At 34.8% G+C, this 16368-nt stretch overlaps 1 long non-coding RNA gene across 1 annotated transcript in view; it reads right to left on the minus strand.

The window, feature by feature from the left end:
- LOC111524132 overlaps window positions 1-15320 on the minus strand; it is a 147348-nt gene extending 132028 nt beyond the window's left edge. The window contains exon 1 of the long non-coding RNA XR_002725701.1: window positions 15156-15320. This is a non-coding gene — a long non-coding RNA (uncharacterized LOC111524132). The remainder of the gene's footprint in view (window positions 1-15155) is intronic.
- Window positions 15321-16368: the final 1048 nt, after the last annotated feature.

The raw sequence follows: 16368 nt of genomic DNA on the forward strand, positions 1-16368 counted from the left end.
CTTATTTCTGAACAGCACAGAAAGCCCAGTGGGGAAGCCAGCAGTCTTTCCTAGTGATATTTTAAAGTGTATTTCTCAACTTCTTGGTTATGTCATGAAGACTTGATTAACTATAAGATTCAAAGAGTGTGATTCTAATGATTTTAGAAATAATTTCTGAGGTTTACAAATACGGTCATTCAATTTCTTTACTAGGGTTTTTATTTAAATGCAAATGTTTTACTTCACCTTAAATTTTTATCTGTGATTGATACATTCACTTCTCCCACAATTTTTGCAGGACTCTAGAGAAATAGGGATGTTGAAAAGATAATCCATTCCTAATGTTTAGGATGTTAGCCTTGATTCATAGTAATGAGCTACACACTGATACCATACTTAGGCTTATGTCATTAATAACAGAATAACAGAACAGAAAGGCGTAACACTTAGAAAGAATTGCCAGGCAAACTTCAAATGTTTTCAATGGAAGTTTCATAGAAGGACACCATTAATCTTGAGACTGGAGAATTGATTTGGTAAGTTAAACATGGTTCAAATTCTGTTCCCCAATCACATAATTTAAAAACACACAGGAGGCCAGGCACAGTGGCTCACACCTATAATCCCAACACTTTAGGGGGCCAAAGCCGGTGGATCATCTCAGGTCAAGACCAGCCTAACCAACATGGAGAAATCCTGTCTCTACTAAAAATACAAAATTAGCCAGGTATGGTGGCGCATGCCTGTAATCTCAGTGACTCGAGAGGCTGAGGCAGGAGAATCGCTTGAACCAGGGAGGCAGAGGTTGTGGTGAGCCGAGATCGTGCCATTGCACTCCAGTTTGGGCAACAAGAGCGAAAATCCATCTCAAAAACAAACAACAACAACATGAATTGAATCAGACACTACTTGGAAATGAACATTTAGCAATCAAGCATTGTAGAAACTGATATAAAATCAGAAGTTATTTTATTCATTTAAAATGAAAACAATACTTGTTAAGCTGGGTCAACTTGGGTGCCCTTTGGCCAGTTGGTTCTCTGTTTTGGATTAGATTATATGTGGACACAAATTACAATTAATAGACTAGAGAGCCTATGAGAGAATAATTCGTGTGATTTAGTTTTCTGATGGTGGTGCACAAACTTACTTAAGTGCTCAGTCCCACAATAAACTAATATTACCAAAAATAGTAGAAATGACCCACTTGCATTTTCAAGAGTGTTCATACTTAGATAAAAATCTTTACAGTCACCCTAAGGTTAAGTGACATGAACAAGATTTCACAGGTGGTTAATTGAGTGAATAGGGATACTAGGATCAGAGACCACCTGTGGTCATTTTTAGCAAAATGAGTTCTCAGTAAGGCCAGAGGTGAAATTTATCCTTGAGGGAGTCTTAAATCTAAGAACATTTTATTACTTTATAATAATACTTTACTTTGTGTGCATTTCATCCATCATTAAGTTCCAAGTAGCCCTGCAAATAAAAGCACTTTCTTAATTTTCAGCTGAGCTGCAATCATTAGAGCATATTTTTGTAATCTTTAACAAAACTAACATGACTTGATCTATATTTAATTATTTTCTCAAAATGATTATCTTCAAAATACACTAAAAGTAAAAAATGCACAAAGTAATAACCATAAAAATAAAATTATTGATTACTAGTATTCATTCTCAATGGAGGACAATATGACCTCAGTAGATTTTTGGAGGTGGTAAAAAAAAATCTGAAAATTTTTATTATAAAAATACAAAGTAGATAAAATGAACACACAGTACATTTGTGGCATTAAATCTCATTAGCAGAGTTAACTCAGGGGAAAAATTCTTAAAAGATATCTTGGTAGGATAAAAATTAAAAACACATGCTAAACACTGATCTATACAATTTATTGAAACATTCTTTATGTATTAAAACAAAAGCCAAGTGGCTTTATGAAAGTCAGATGAAATGATTAGCTCTCTTATAGGAAGATCCTTGAAGATTATCTAAATGCAAAAATCTTTTCATTCTTTTTCTTTCTTTACACCCAATGTCCTTCCTCATTTTAGTTTTTATTTCCTCTCTAGTCAAATCTTCATTTGAAGTCTTCCTGGTCTTGTCAGGATCCCTTTCTTTCACAACGCACCCTTCACAAAATTCACGTGAAATTCAGATACCCTTTGTTAGAAATCTTCTTGTCTGGCATTATAAGTCCTGGTTCAGAAATATAAAACACTATTTTTTACAAACGCTGTTAAAACAGCTCATAACTGTTCTAGAATGTCCATTTTTACTTGTAAGAAACATCATTCCTTTTCAAATATTTATTCTCTAAATAAAAAATATGTATGATAATATTTCTAAAACAAGATTTTTGGTAGAAAATCTCATGTATGCTAAGATTAGAAATTTTTTTTTCTATAAATCTAGTGATTATTTTGAGCTTCATTTCCACCTGGAAAAAGAAAATGTAATCTTAAGCATCTGATATAGTTTGAATGCATTATGTTGGTACAAAAGTAATTGTGTTTTTGTCGTTGAAAGTGATGACAGAAACCACAACTACTTTTGCACCAACTTAATATCTACCAAAAGCTTATGTTTCGGAAACTTGTTCCCCAGTGCAGGAGGTGGCACCTTTGGGAGGTGGTCAGGTTATGAGTGCTCTACCCTCAGGAATGGATTAGTCCATTTATATATTGATGGATTAAAAGAGTATAAGTTATGAGGGGAGTGGGTTAGTTAGTACAACAGTGGATCTGTTATAAAAGCCAGTTTTTCTGTCCTGAACCCTCTCGCCATGTGATATCCTGCCCTGCCTCAAGACTCTGCAGGGAGTCTCCACTGCAAGAAGGCCATCATCAGATGTGGCCCTTCGACGTGGGGTTTTCCAGTCTCCACAACTGTAAGAAATATATTTCTATTCTTTGTAAATTACCCAGCCTCAGGTATTCAGTTACAGCAACATAAAACAAACTAACAGTATCTTTAGGTAAACTCAGATACTCTAGGGAGATTTTTCTTCTCCTCCCCTCTTCAGAGTTGACTTTAAATTGGAGAGTTGATGACATCCTGTGGTGATTATGAAGGGGCTGATTACTTCTGCAAATTGTCTGCTCCTGAGTTATACTATTCACATCTTTTCTTAAAAGATAACATCAGAAATAGGCACATTTGGCATCCAGCGAGAGATTTACATCTTAAATTGATTTATAAATCAGGATCCAAAACTAAAGTCAGTGAATCATCTAGAACACAAAATAGAAGGAGCACTCACTCACACTTGGGTTATCGGAGTACTCCCCTCTGATGTAAATATACGCTTATACTATATTAAGTTGAGGCCTCTCATTTTCATTCTTTTCTCTCTCTCTCTCTCTCTCTCTTTTTTTTTTTTTTTTTTTTTTTTTTGTTTTTTTTTTTTTTTTCTGGCTGGTGTGCACTGGTGCGATCTCAGTTCATCACAACCTTTGCCTCCTGGGTTCTAGTGATTCTCCTGACTCAGCCTCTCGAGTAGCTGGGACTACAGGCACCTGCCACCACACCCAGCTAATTTTGTATTTTTAATAGAGATGGGATTTCTCCACGTAGGTCAGGCTGGTCTTGAACTCCCGACCTCGGATGATCCACCCGCCTCGGCCTCCCAAAGTGTGGGGGTTACAGGTGTGAGCCACCACGCCTGGAGAGGCTTCTCATTTTCAAAATTAGAAAAAAAATTAAATCAGGCCTTAATCTCTCTCGTGCTCAGTGAACTATTGATCACTTTAATGACAAAGGTAAGTTCCATTACTTTCTTATGATTTTACTTAAGCTAAACTTTTGTGAATCTCTTCCACACACACACACACACACACACTTTCTACTGTATTGCAATCTACCCTGGTGGCTTGAAAACATCTGCAAGCTTGCCATCTCTTTAAAAGAAGCTAGAACACATATTTCTAGCCTCACAACAAAAATTCAAACTGTCACCCTACAATTCTATACTAAGCATAGTTTTCAAAACTAAAGGTGAATTACAGACATTTAAAAGCTAGAATAATTCATCAGCAGCAGACCTATATTACAATACAATCTTACATTAAGACAATCAAGGAGAAGCAAATTGTTATCAGGTTCAAATTTAAATCTATGGGAAAAAAATGATGAGAATCCAAAAGTAACTGCAACAAAAGCAAAAATTGACAATGGGATCTCATTAAACTAAGGAGCTTCTGCACAGCAAAATAAACTATTAACAGAGTAAAGAGACAAACTACAGAATGGGAGAAAAATTTTGTATAATATGCATCTGACAAAGGTCTAATATTCAGCATCTATAAGGAGCTTAAACAAATTTATGAAAACAAACAACCCCGTTAAAATTGGGCAAAGGGCATAAACAGATACTTCTCAAAAGAAGACGTACATGTGGCCAACAATCACATATACAAAAGCTCAGCATCACTGATCATTAGAGAAATGCAAATCAAAACCACAATGAGATAACATCTCACACCAGTCAGAATGGCTGTTATTAAAAAGTCAAAAAATAACAGATACTAGCGAGATTGTGGAGAAAAAGAAATGCTTTTACACTGTTGGTGGGAGTGTAAATTAGTTCAGCCATTGTGGATGACAATATGGCAGTTCCTCTAAAACCTAGAGACAGACGTACCATTCAACCCAGTAATCCCATTACTGTGTATATACTCAAAGGATTATGAATTGTTCTATTATAAAGACACATGCACATGTTTACTCACTGCAGCAATATTCACAAGAGCAAAGACATGGAATCAACCTAAATGCCCATCAATGATAGACTGAACAAAGAGAATGTGGTACATAGACACCATTGAATACTGTGGAGCCATTACAAAAGCATTAAATCATCTCCTTTGCAGGGACGTGGATGGAGCTGGAGGACACTATCCTTAGCAAACTAAGACAGGAACAAAAAATCAAATACCACATGTTCTCATTTATAACTGGGAAGTGAATGATGAGAACACATGGGCATATAGAGGGGAACAATGCATACTAGGAACTATGGGAGGGCAAAGGATGGGAGAAGGGAGAGGATGAGGAAAAACAACTAATGGACACTAGGCTTAATACCAGGGTGATGAAATAATCTGTACAACAAACCCCCATGACTCATGTTTACCCATGTAATAAACCTGCACATTCTGCACATGTGCCCCTGAGCTTAAAAGTTAAAGAGAGAATCAAAAGCAGTAAATATGTGGGCAAATATAAAATATGTATTCTGTTTGGACTCTCCCTGGCCAGAGATCAGAGGACCAAAACTAAAGAATCACCATCTTGGCACTATAATTAACCATGACAGGCAGTAAGAAATAGAGTTGCTATTAACATTATGGACCCAGGCAGGAATGTCTTTTGGACTCAAATGATCCTGTTACATTACTCTTTTTACGCTCTCTCTCTCTCTGTGTGTCATAATTGTGAATGTGAATGGATATGTGCAGTAACCTTTCTAAGAAATGCATAGTTAACAGGGCTCTGACGTCTCTGGAATGAGAATTTTTACCACACCACAAGTCAAATACTATGAGTAGCAGGTGTGGTTTTGTAGGAAAATGATCAGTATCAATCTTGAAGTTATCTTCATTGATAAGAGCTGTAGTTAATTCCACTAACCTCTATCTCACGTTTGTTTCCTACCAGCCTCGGAGAAAAAGGACCACAGGAATCTTGGACCTCACCTATATATGAAAAAGAAGTTTTATGATGTGCAAATTATGGATGGTGAGAGTAATTTGTACAGTTCAGATAACTGTTCACAAACGGACATACTAATTCACAAAAGAGCATGTAAGGAGTGTAGCTAGCTGGCAGTCTTCAGTTCTTACAGACTTCTGGATGAGACACATCTTTCTAACTGAGGCCACACTCCTTCAAGGAAGCCTCACCCAATGATTGAGCTGGTATTGGGTCTGCCCATTACTTTACAACATGGGACTCCTCTAATAGGCAGTCTTTGCTCTGGAACTCCGTGTTGTACCTCTGCACTGTGGTCTGAGTCTCTCCTTGCCTTTTCTTCTCTTCTTCCTTTCCTTACATGTATCATATACGCATTGCGGTCGAAAAATTTCTTTCTCCAACTCCAATTTGTCCTCATTTTATCTTTCACAGGTATTAACCCCTAATAAGCCTCTCGGACACCTCGCTCAATCCCAGCATTTACTACTCATAGAATTAATTACATATATCCAAAAAGTCAATAATTCATTCATTATCTGCAAATGTAGACTTTTAAATATATAGGTTGAACAACTATCCCATTAATTTGATGAATGTAAAACATAATTATAGCTGATTGAAACTTTAAACAGTTTGTTGTTGTTGTTGTTGCTTTGTTTTGCTTTTTTTCTAGTGGATGCATACAAATTGTTTTATTTCAATTATTTGGATCATTTTCTTCTGTTACCTTTCAACATTACATATGAAGGAATTCAACCAATTCCAAAAGTGAGTCTTTTAAATAAAGTCCTGTCTATTATGGACTTTAAACTTGGTTCTTAAAATATGATCATAGGGTATGTAAATAAATACCTTAATAATACTACCCTTACCCAAGGGAAAAGGGTAGTAACAATACAACAGTTAATTGAACTTTTTTTTTTTTTTTTCCAATGTGCTATTTACTGTAACATCCTTTCTGCTTGGATTCTAAATGATCCATTCTTGGATATTTTTACTGGTATCTTCCTTTCTGTCTTATCTTTGTCTGTCTATTTATCTTTTAGATGCTGATACTTTAAAGTGTAAGTATTAAAGGGGACTTTCCATTATATCCCCAATTCTGTTATATATTACTACAGAGGATTTATTCTGCCTCCTGCTAATTGCTCATATATTATGATTATTTACTCGTCCACAAGTTTCATAATAATATGTATCTCAACAAGGACTATCACTTTAAAGTTTAAATTTATTTCTTAAATCTACATATTTACATTAATGACTTTAAGTTTCTGTATTTGTTTTAAAACATCTGTATGTATTTTTTAATTTTTTTTAAGGGGTGGAGTCTTGTATTGTTGTCCAGGCTGATCACAAACTTCTAGGCTCAAGCAATCCTCCAGTGTCAGCCTCCCAAAGTGCTGGAGTTACAGGCATGAGCCATTGTGCCTAACCATAGAATATTTGTATGTTTTTGTTATGAAAGATTAGGGTGACTATAAATAAATAAATTGTACGGTTGTAGTTCAAGTTAGTGTTACTGATTGTGGTAAGCAGAGTTCTGAAGATTCCCATTTTCGGGTAATTAATCCAAACACAAATCTCAGTACTGCTGTCAGGGGACTTTGCAGATGTAACTAAAGTGATTAATCAGCTCCCCTTAAAATAATGACATTATTCTGAATTATTCAGACATGTTCAACATAATCACAGAAGCCATAAAAGACAGATAATTTTTCTTTGGTTAGGGGCTGAGAGATGTGTCAGAAGATGAAGTCAGAAGACAAGAGGAAGAAAGGAAGGTGAGACAGTTTTGAAGTATGAGGAGGTGGGAGGTCTCTGTAGGCTAAGACTGACCACTGGCCATTAAGGAAACGGAGACTGCAGTTTTACAACCACTGGGCACTGGATTTGAGCAACAACTTGAATGAGCATAGGAGCCAGTTCTTCCAAGAGTCTCCTGACAAAGAGCTAAGTCAGCCAACAGCTTGGTTTTGCCCTTGTGAAACCGAGACCAAAGAAAGCAGCTGAGCCAACTTGCATGTTTGGCCTACAGAACTGAGAGATAATAAATCTACATTCTTTAAAATTACTACATTTGTGGCAACCTGTTATAAGAGAAAGAGGAAACTTGCAAACTGATAGAGGATTTTTTCTTAGATTTTATATTGTAAATTTGCATAGAATATGAATACCAAGCCTTTATAATATCAGATTGGTGGAAAAGTAATTACAGTTTTTGCAATGGAAAGTAATAGCAAAAATCACAATTACTTTTGCACCAACCTAATAGAATACCCAGGTTCAGTCTGAAGTTTCCACTGGGCTCCAAAGATATTTTATATTCTTTCTTTTCTGTCTGTGGTGACCATGGGGGTCACATGCTGGAAACAGTGGCATCAAAGACGTAAGGAGACTGTAAAATCAGGTTATTACTTCAGGGATTGCCACTCATGTGAAATACACAATCTTCATTGAAGTGTGCCATGAATGAGAAATAAACCACATAGTGTTAAACCACTGAGATATTTTTGTTCTCTTGTGTTTGTGTGTGGGGTGGATGTAGAGAAAATCGTACAAGCAACATGTTTCATTATTCTGCTTCTGAGATGTTGGGAGGCACTTCATCCCTCCTAAGGAGCTCAGTGAATGCATTTGATGAAAAGAGTATGCAAAGAAAGTTTTGACTTACAGTAATTTTGACTTATTTTCAGATGATAGAAATATATATGAGACAGTTAACCAGAAGCAGGAATCACTGTTTTTTTCAGTATTGATATTAAGTATTGTATTAGTCCATTTTCATGCCACTGATACAGGCATTCCTGAGACTGGGTAATTTATAAAGATAAAGAGGTTTAATGGGCTCACACTTCCATGTGGCTGAGGAGGCCTCACAATCATGGCAGAAGGCGAAAGGCGCATCTTACATGGTGGCAGCCAAGACAGAATGAGAACCAAATGAATGGGGAAACTCCTTATAGAACCATGAGATCTCGTGAGACTTACTTACTATCATGAGAACAGTTTCATGGAAACTGCCCCCATCATTCAATTATTTCCCACCAGGTCCCTCCCACAACCTGTGGGAATTATGGAAGCTAAAATACAAGATGAGATTTGGGTGGGGACACAGCCAAACGATATCAAGTATTTTTGTTTGTTGGTTGGTTTTTTGAGATGGAGTGTTGGTCTCTCTCCCAGGCTGGAGTACAATGGTGCAAGCTCAGCTCACTGTAACCCCCACCTCCCGGGTTCATGCGATTCTCCTGCCTCAGCCTCCCTAGTAGCTGGGATTACAGGCGTGCACAACCCTGCTTGGCTAATTTTTGTATTTTTAGTAGAGATGGGGTTTCACCATGTTGGCCAGGCTGGTCTTGAACTCCTGACCTTATGTGATCTGCCCGCCTCGGGCTCTAAAAGTGCTGGAATTACAGGCATGAGCCACTACGCCTGGCCCGTATCAAATATTAATATGAGTTTCCCCTGGATCCTACAATCTCGTCAGGTATAAAATTAAATATACTAGTGCAAGATCTTTGCCTTTCCATGTATTCTCCTTGATACGCAGAACTAGGGTTGATAATGGTCACAACCTGAGCAATATTAACACCTATTATGATTGGAAAACCATACAGCCATAAAAAAAGATGAGATCGTGTCTTTTGAGGGATCATGGATGGAGCTGGAGGCTGTTATCCTTAGCAAACTAATTCAGGAAGAGAAAACCAAATACCACATGTTCTCACTTATAAGTTGGAGCTAAATGATAAGAACTTAAGAACACAAAGAAGGAAACAACAGAAACTGGGGTGTATTTGACGGTGGTGGGTGGGAGGAGGGAGAGGAACAGAAACGATACCTATTGGGTACTGGGCTTACTACCTAGGTGATGCAATAATATGTACAGCAAACCCCTGTGACAAGTGTTTACCTATGTAACAAACATTCACATGTACCCCTAAACTTAAAACAAAAGTTAAAAAAAAGAAAAAGAAACGCAATGCTTGTAAGAAATATATCTGAGGACAGAAATCAAAGGGATCAATGCTTGGAGATGGCACTAAGCATGTGTAGTTAGCCTAAAATCGGAAGGTCACTAGAGGTCCTTTGAACTAGGGTATGACCCGGTGAAGATGATTTTATCAAGAGTGTGAGAGATGAATGTGACGGACCTGACACTGGAGATAGAAACTGACCCATAGTGAGCCAGCAGTGTTGGAGAGAAGGAGACAGATGTGAGAACTGTTTTAGAAACAGGATGTGGCAAATTGTAGAAGTATGGAGTATTGCAGGAAATAAGGAAAGGGGAGTCTACAGAAACTAACAGTTCCTGTCTTTGATGTTTTGATGATTTGTACAACCATAATCTTACTGAAAGTACTCAAGAGGAAAAAATATTTCCTATGCATTTTTTTATTTTTATTTTTGTAGATAGGGTCGCGCTCTGTCATCCAAGCTACAGTGCAGTGACATAATAGCTCACTGTAACCTGGAACTCCTGGGCTTAAGCAAGCCTCTCACCTCAGCTTCTTGGGTAGCTAGGATAACAGGCGTGCCACCATGCCCAGCTAATTTTATTATTTATTTATTTATTTATTTTTGATAAGGACAGTATCTCACTATATTGCTCAGGCTGATCTCGAACTTTTGGCCTCAAGCAATCTTCCCATTCTGGCCTCTTGATGTTCTGGGATTACATGCATGAGCCACCACATATGTTTTATGCATATATTTTTCTCTACATTTCTTCAAAGGTGGTTTCATGTTCATAATCTAAATCTTAGTAGAGATGAATGGAATTGCTATCATGTATTACCTAACACAACAGCTCATTTGGTTATTGTTCTAATTATGTGAATGAACAGGTTAATGTACCGTAAAATCCCAGTCTATAGAGAAAAGCATCACCAGGTCTGAGATCCAAATAGGATTTTTAGAGTGGTTTTACCTATGGCTTTTAAATTAAAAACCTAATGTGCTTTCACCTTCAATTAAGCACAATTGCCAAGTATAATTGACCATAGTAATATAACTAGTAATTTGAGGACACTCAACATGCACATGCTGTACACACTTAAAAATGAATTTAGCTTATTTCATGGAGCTTTAGGCCTAGAAATCACTTCATGAAAAATCTAATTTAAACCTTTCTCTGTAAGGAGGAGAAATAATTATGAACCGCAGTTGCTCAGCAAGCGTAAGGTACATCCAAAGGAAAAACCAGGCCTAACCCTTGCATGAAACAAAGCCAGGCCAAAGCATTCTCTATTTGTCATTGTTTCCAGAATTCATGTTTATTAACTAGAATTAACATTCCCATCTATCTCCTTCCTCCCTACTCACTGTCCACCAATCAATTAATAACTCTTTTTTCATTCTCCTATCTGGCTTCCAGGTATTAGTGGCTCAGATAGGATACATCACCAGTGCATTTTTAAAATGAGAAGGTTTCAGGCACAAAACAGTGCCAGTTCCATTTAGAAAACATAGGTATTGATGAGATAGAAAAAGACACGGTTAGAAAACATAGGTATTGGAGAGATAGAAAGAGACAGAGGGAGGGAGAAAGAGAATCTTGTCACTAATTTAATCCCATGAAAGAAAAACCTTAGATGTGCTCTTTCTGAAGGAAAAAAATGGGAGGTAAAAATGTGGTTATATTTAACCACACCAGATTTTTATACACTTTAAAACCATTCCAAATAACTATTTTTTTTTTGTTTTATTCATTCTCTCCATTGTGTGCTTTGTTTTTTCCTGTTTCTTTACTTCGCTTTCAATCGTTGTCATTTCCTTCTTTCTGCATTCTACAGGTCAATTTTTTTAACCCTAACTTACTGAGATAGATGGGATAGATTAATTTTCTCATTTATGCTACGTACATATTACTGGTCATTACTGCTATGTATTTTTGTCTTTATACTGCTTTTGTGCATTCTTCAAGTCATTACCTGTATTACTTTGGTATAATTCAGTTAAAGATATTTTCTAATTCTATTGTGAATTTATAGGTAATGGACTGTTTAGTCTTTGATTTCCAAGTTTGTAAGGACAATCTAGTTATCTTTTATTACTGATTTATCAATTAACTTATGAACAAAAACCATACATTGACATTTTGAAATTTGTTACTATTTTATTATTTTATTAGCTATTAAGAAACGTTTTGCTGAAATTGTAGATTTGTCTATTTCCCCTTGGTTTTCTGTAAATTGGTGAGTCTGCATTTTAAAATAGTATTATTAACTTCTTATATATTTCTTACAACCATTTAGGAATTGATTTTATTATCAATATTAAACATTTCATTCATCTCTAGCAATGTATTTTATTCTTAAAATTAGTTCATCTGGCATTAATATAGGTTAATGTTTGATTAGAATATTCTTTTACATTGTTTTTATTTGCAAATTTCCTGTGATTACGATTAAGTGTTCCTCTTCTAAATAACTTAGTTTTTTTTTCCATTTTGAAAGTATTTTTCATTGGCCAATTAACGTAATTATATATATGTGTGCGTATATATACATGTATATTTATGCATATATGTATATAACATAATTGTATATAAATATAAGTGCTTTCTATTTGTTTCTCTAATGATATATTTTTTCTCTCTTTGATGTCCTTATTCTGTATCTTTTTTTGTTTTTTCTGCTTCTATTCTATTTGTTTCGATGTTATACACAGTATTTTATTACCGTTTAATAGTAATGGTTCCATGAGGAACTTCAACACATTAAAGTATCTCAGACTTATAAGAGTCTTACATTGCTGACTACTTTTTATTCTTCTGTAAACAATGAACTGCCCTTTTAGTCTCCTTTTCCTCCTCCACAAGAATATCCTATTACTTTGCTGTGCCTTAATTAGGTCTATGTTATAAATTTTAAATAATATTGCTCTTTTGGTTTTATATAGTCAAAATTTATTTAAACATAGAATATTTATCTTTAACTTTTCACCTGCCTTAACAGTACATTCTAGTATTTCCTTCAGCATAATTATGCTGGTTACTAATTTTTTCTCCCTCCTTCTCCTTCTTATCCTCTCTCTCTGTTCTCTTCCCTCTCTCTTTTGGCTTTCAAATGTATACATTTTACCTTAATTACAAAAGGGTATTATTATAGGTAGTATATAGGTAGTATTTTTTTTATTACATGGAAGACTCCATTCAGTATACAGCATTTTCAGCATTAGAATTTTTTATCTTTTTGTTTCTGGCTTTAAAATATCTCCTATTTGCCTTTGCTTTCTGCAGAAATAACAGTGGTAGATTTACATACTTCATGCTGCTTAGAGTTTTGTGGATTTCTTATATTTTTATTGTTTTCATTTATTTCATTAGTATAGAAACATTCTGAACCTTTATCTATTCATTAACTATAAATAATTCTACATTCTGTATTTTTCTTCTGGTAATCCAGACATTAGATTTCTCTTATTATCCCCTGTATCTTTGATTTGTCAAAAATATACACTTATTTTTCACAACATGGTAACTGCAGTCTGTTCCATTTGCCTGAAATTATCCCCACAAGCATTTTGTGCAGATGACTGATTCAAAAGTTCAGAAATCAGTTTAAATATCACTGCTTTAGAAAAATGTCTGCCTATTACGTCTGTTAACTTACCCAATCTTTCCAAAACACTATTTTCTCCATTTCCTTGTTTACTATTTTTGTGTGTTTTTGCTCACTTTTAAACCTGAATAAACTCTACAACTCCAAGGAGCTTATTGGTTTAATTTACAATAGCTATACCATCTACAAAATTGCAGACCAAATTTACTTAATAAATGTCACTTAAATTAATAAATAAAAACATAATAGTTATAACTGCATCATAAGATTGTTAGAATTACATAAAATAATGCTCATATCTTATTAGTACCATGCATGGCATCAAGTAAGGTTTCTATTTTGACCATCACCATTATCATATTACTTATACACACAGTAAGATAAAATACTATTCAATGAACTTGGGATCACAACCAAATTAATCTTCTAACTTTGGTGTTCTGTGATATTTCTAGAAATGAATATCACTAACAAGTGAATTCCAATCTCATATCTATTTAAGAAGATGACACACAGAACTGCAACTGCTTTATCAAGTTCTATCTGTACACTGCCACGAGCTTTTCCTTTCCGCTTGTATGATATTCTATGGTCAGCTCAATCACCTGTTCCCTTGTTTTCCTTCTTTTTATATTAGAACATTATGATTCTTAAGTTTGATTTCTATGGCATAATTTTAATCGTAATTTTTGAAATAACAATAATAAACTTAGAAATCTGAAAATTTTATTTTAACTCAGAGTCCATAAAGAAATTACCTTCTCATATACACTGAAAATGTTATACAGCAAAATTTAAATTGGTATTAAATATTGTTTTACCTTGACTATCTTCCAGGGAATAAAGAGTTTGAGTACAATAAAGATGCAAGGAAAGCCCATACTTCTTAGCTCTGTGAGTTATTAATGGGTCCAAATAGAAGCAATGAACACATCATATTGAAACCAATCAGTTGGTGATGGGATTTATCAGTTCAGTAGGCATTTGAAGCCTGTTTCGTGTTAATGAAATATCTTAAATTCTAAAAATTGTAATTTGTAGCAGTATTTGTAATTACTATATTATGTTCATGCTATATCCATTTCCAAATATCTTATCAACAGCTATTTTGTACCTTAAATGGTTAGTGATATGTCAAATTAGATCTCTGACAATTTTATTATGTTTACCACTATAATCACCACATCATTTTATGCTAAGAAGACAGTGATGGGAAATTCCATTTATGACAATTTGTACATTTTCATGTGATACCCTGGGCATCACATGCAGAGAACAATGATATATTCACTCACCTTAGTGTGAGTGACCATGTGAACTGACTTTTCATGTGTGTAATACATGTACATTACATGTTATTGAAATCTAAGATAATGTTATTTTAATAGAATAGTTGAAAAGTAATGCTGTATTCATAAGCAACTACTTGACTTTCTACATATATATGTAGAAAATGCCCTCAACTCAGGAAATCACATTAAAATAAACTGAAACAATTTTTCTCATTTCAGTGGTCCATTTGGTGAACCAGATTTCAGTGAGAACAAAATAATTGAAACCTATTGTTTCAATAACTCTTCCAACAAACTTAATGAAATTAATCCGTTGTATATCCAGACACAAACTGTCAGGCTAAAAACTATAATCTGATGTAACTGAAACCTATTCTATTTGCCAAGTGTTTAAAAGCTATTTCCATATATCTCTTCCCCAAATTTTTATGAGGTGTCCAAAAGGACACGTTACTATTTTAAATATTTTTCTGGGCTCTGGATATGGCTAATTTTAAAAACAAGGTGTTTGTTTTAGTTTTACTTTAAAGTGTTGTAAGATGCTAACCTCAGAGCTCAACCAACAGACCAGAATAATAGTAAAAAAAAAAAAAAAAAAAAAAAAAAAACCTCTCACCTCTTTATATTCAAAGCTTTTGAAATCCTTGATCCTCAATGTCAGCTTATGCAGCTTCTCAAAAGAGTTTCTCATGTTCTTCCTGCCCTTAACCTCCCAAACTGGGAAGGACATAGCTGTGAACCGGTAAGTTCATTTTCCATTCATCTAAACCCACAGTCACTTCCTATATCTACGGCTTCCTTCGGGCGTCTTTCTCTGGGGCTCTTGCTCTCAGACTCGCCCTTTTGCTTTGAGGACTAGATTTACTTCTTTTAAGGAGTTATTTACTATTGCCCCCAATATACTCATTTCTCCTAAGAACTTAGCTTTTTGAGGATTTTCAGTTTTTTTCTGATTGCCCATTTGTAGATCTATTTCTGTACATTAATAAGATGCATAATTTGTGCATCTCTGAAAGTGAGATTTTTTTTGTAGGTACCCAGGAATGTGGCATTTGCTTACTCATTAAATACTCCAGTTGGTATTTCTAGCGACGGTATTCCCAGGGGTTATTCTAAAACACTTAAAAAAATGCCTCATTACATCTGACCATTAAAGGGAGCTTTTCCATGCCGAATACTTTCTGACTTTTGCCAACTTTAATCCATCAGTTATTGGGAGAGTTCAATAATTCTTTAAATTTTAATTAAAGTATGCTTTACTGAAGTATAGCGTTTCTGACTTTAGTTGAAACCAGAGTTCAATGTTTCCCTACAAATGTTTCACTTGGCCGTCTTTATGAAAATTGCAATATAACATAGTCAAGATCTCTGAGCATTAAAAGTTTTAGGTAAAATAAGAGTCCTTTTCTATTGCTAAATCTTGGTCACAAACATGAAGCGTAATAAGTAATCTTTGCCAATATTGTCCTTTTAAATTCTGATTCTCTTTTTCATGAATGTGCTGTAATAGCTCTATAGTAAACTTTCTTGTTGTCCCCTCAGTTTTAAAAATATAAGATGATTTATAGGCTCTTTATCATTACAAATTAATAGTACCTTTCTCATAGAACCTTTGCTTTATAGTCATTATTTTTGAATTGAGTGAATGTCTCCATGTAATACTTCTTTTTTCCTTCTCAAACTAGGGTTCTTCAAGATGTTCATAAAAAACAGATATTATTTAAAAAGTATCAATTTTAAACATTTTTTGTACCAAAATAAACTTATGCTAACTTGTTGCAACTTTTATTTTTATTTTTCTTTTTTTTTTAAGATGGAGTCTCGCTCTG

This window comes from Piliocolobus tephrosceles, chromosome 19 (assembly GCF_002776525.5).
Source record: "Piliocolobus tephrosceles isolate RC106 chromosome 19, ASM277652v3, whole genome shotgun sequence".
NCBI lineage: Eukaryota > Metazoa > Chordata > Mammalia > Primates > Cercopithecidae > Piliocolobus > Piliocolobus tephrosceles.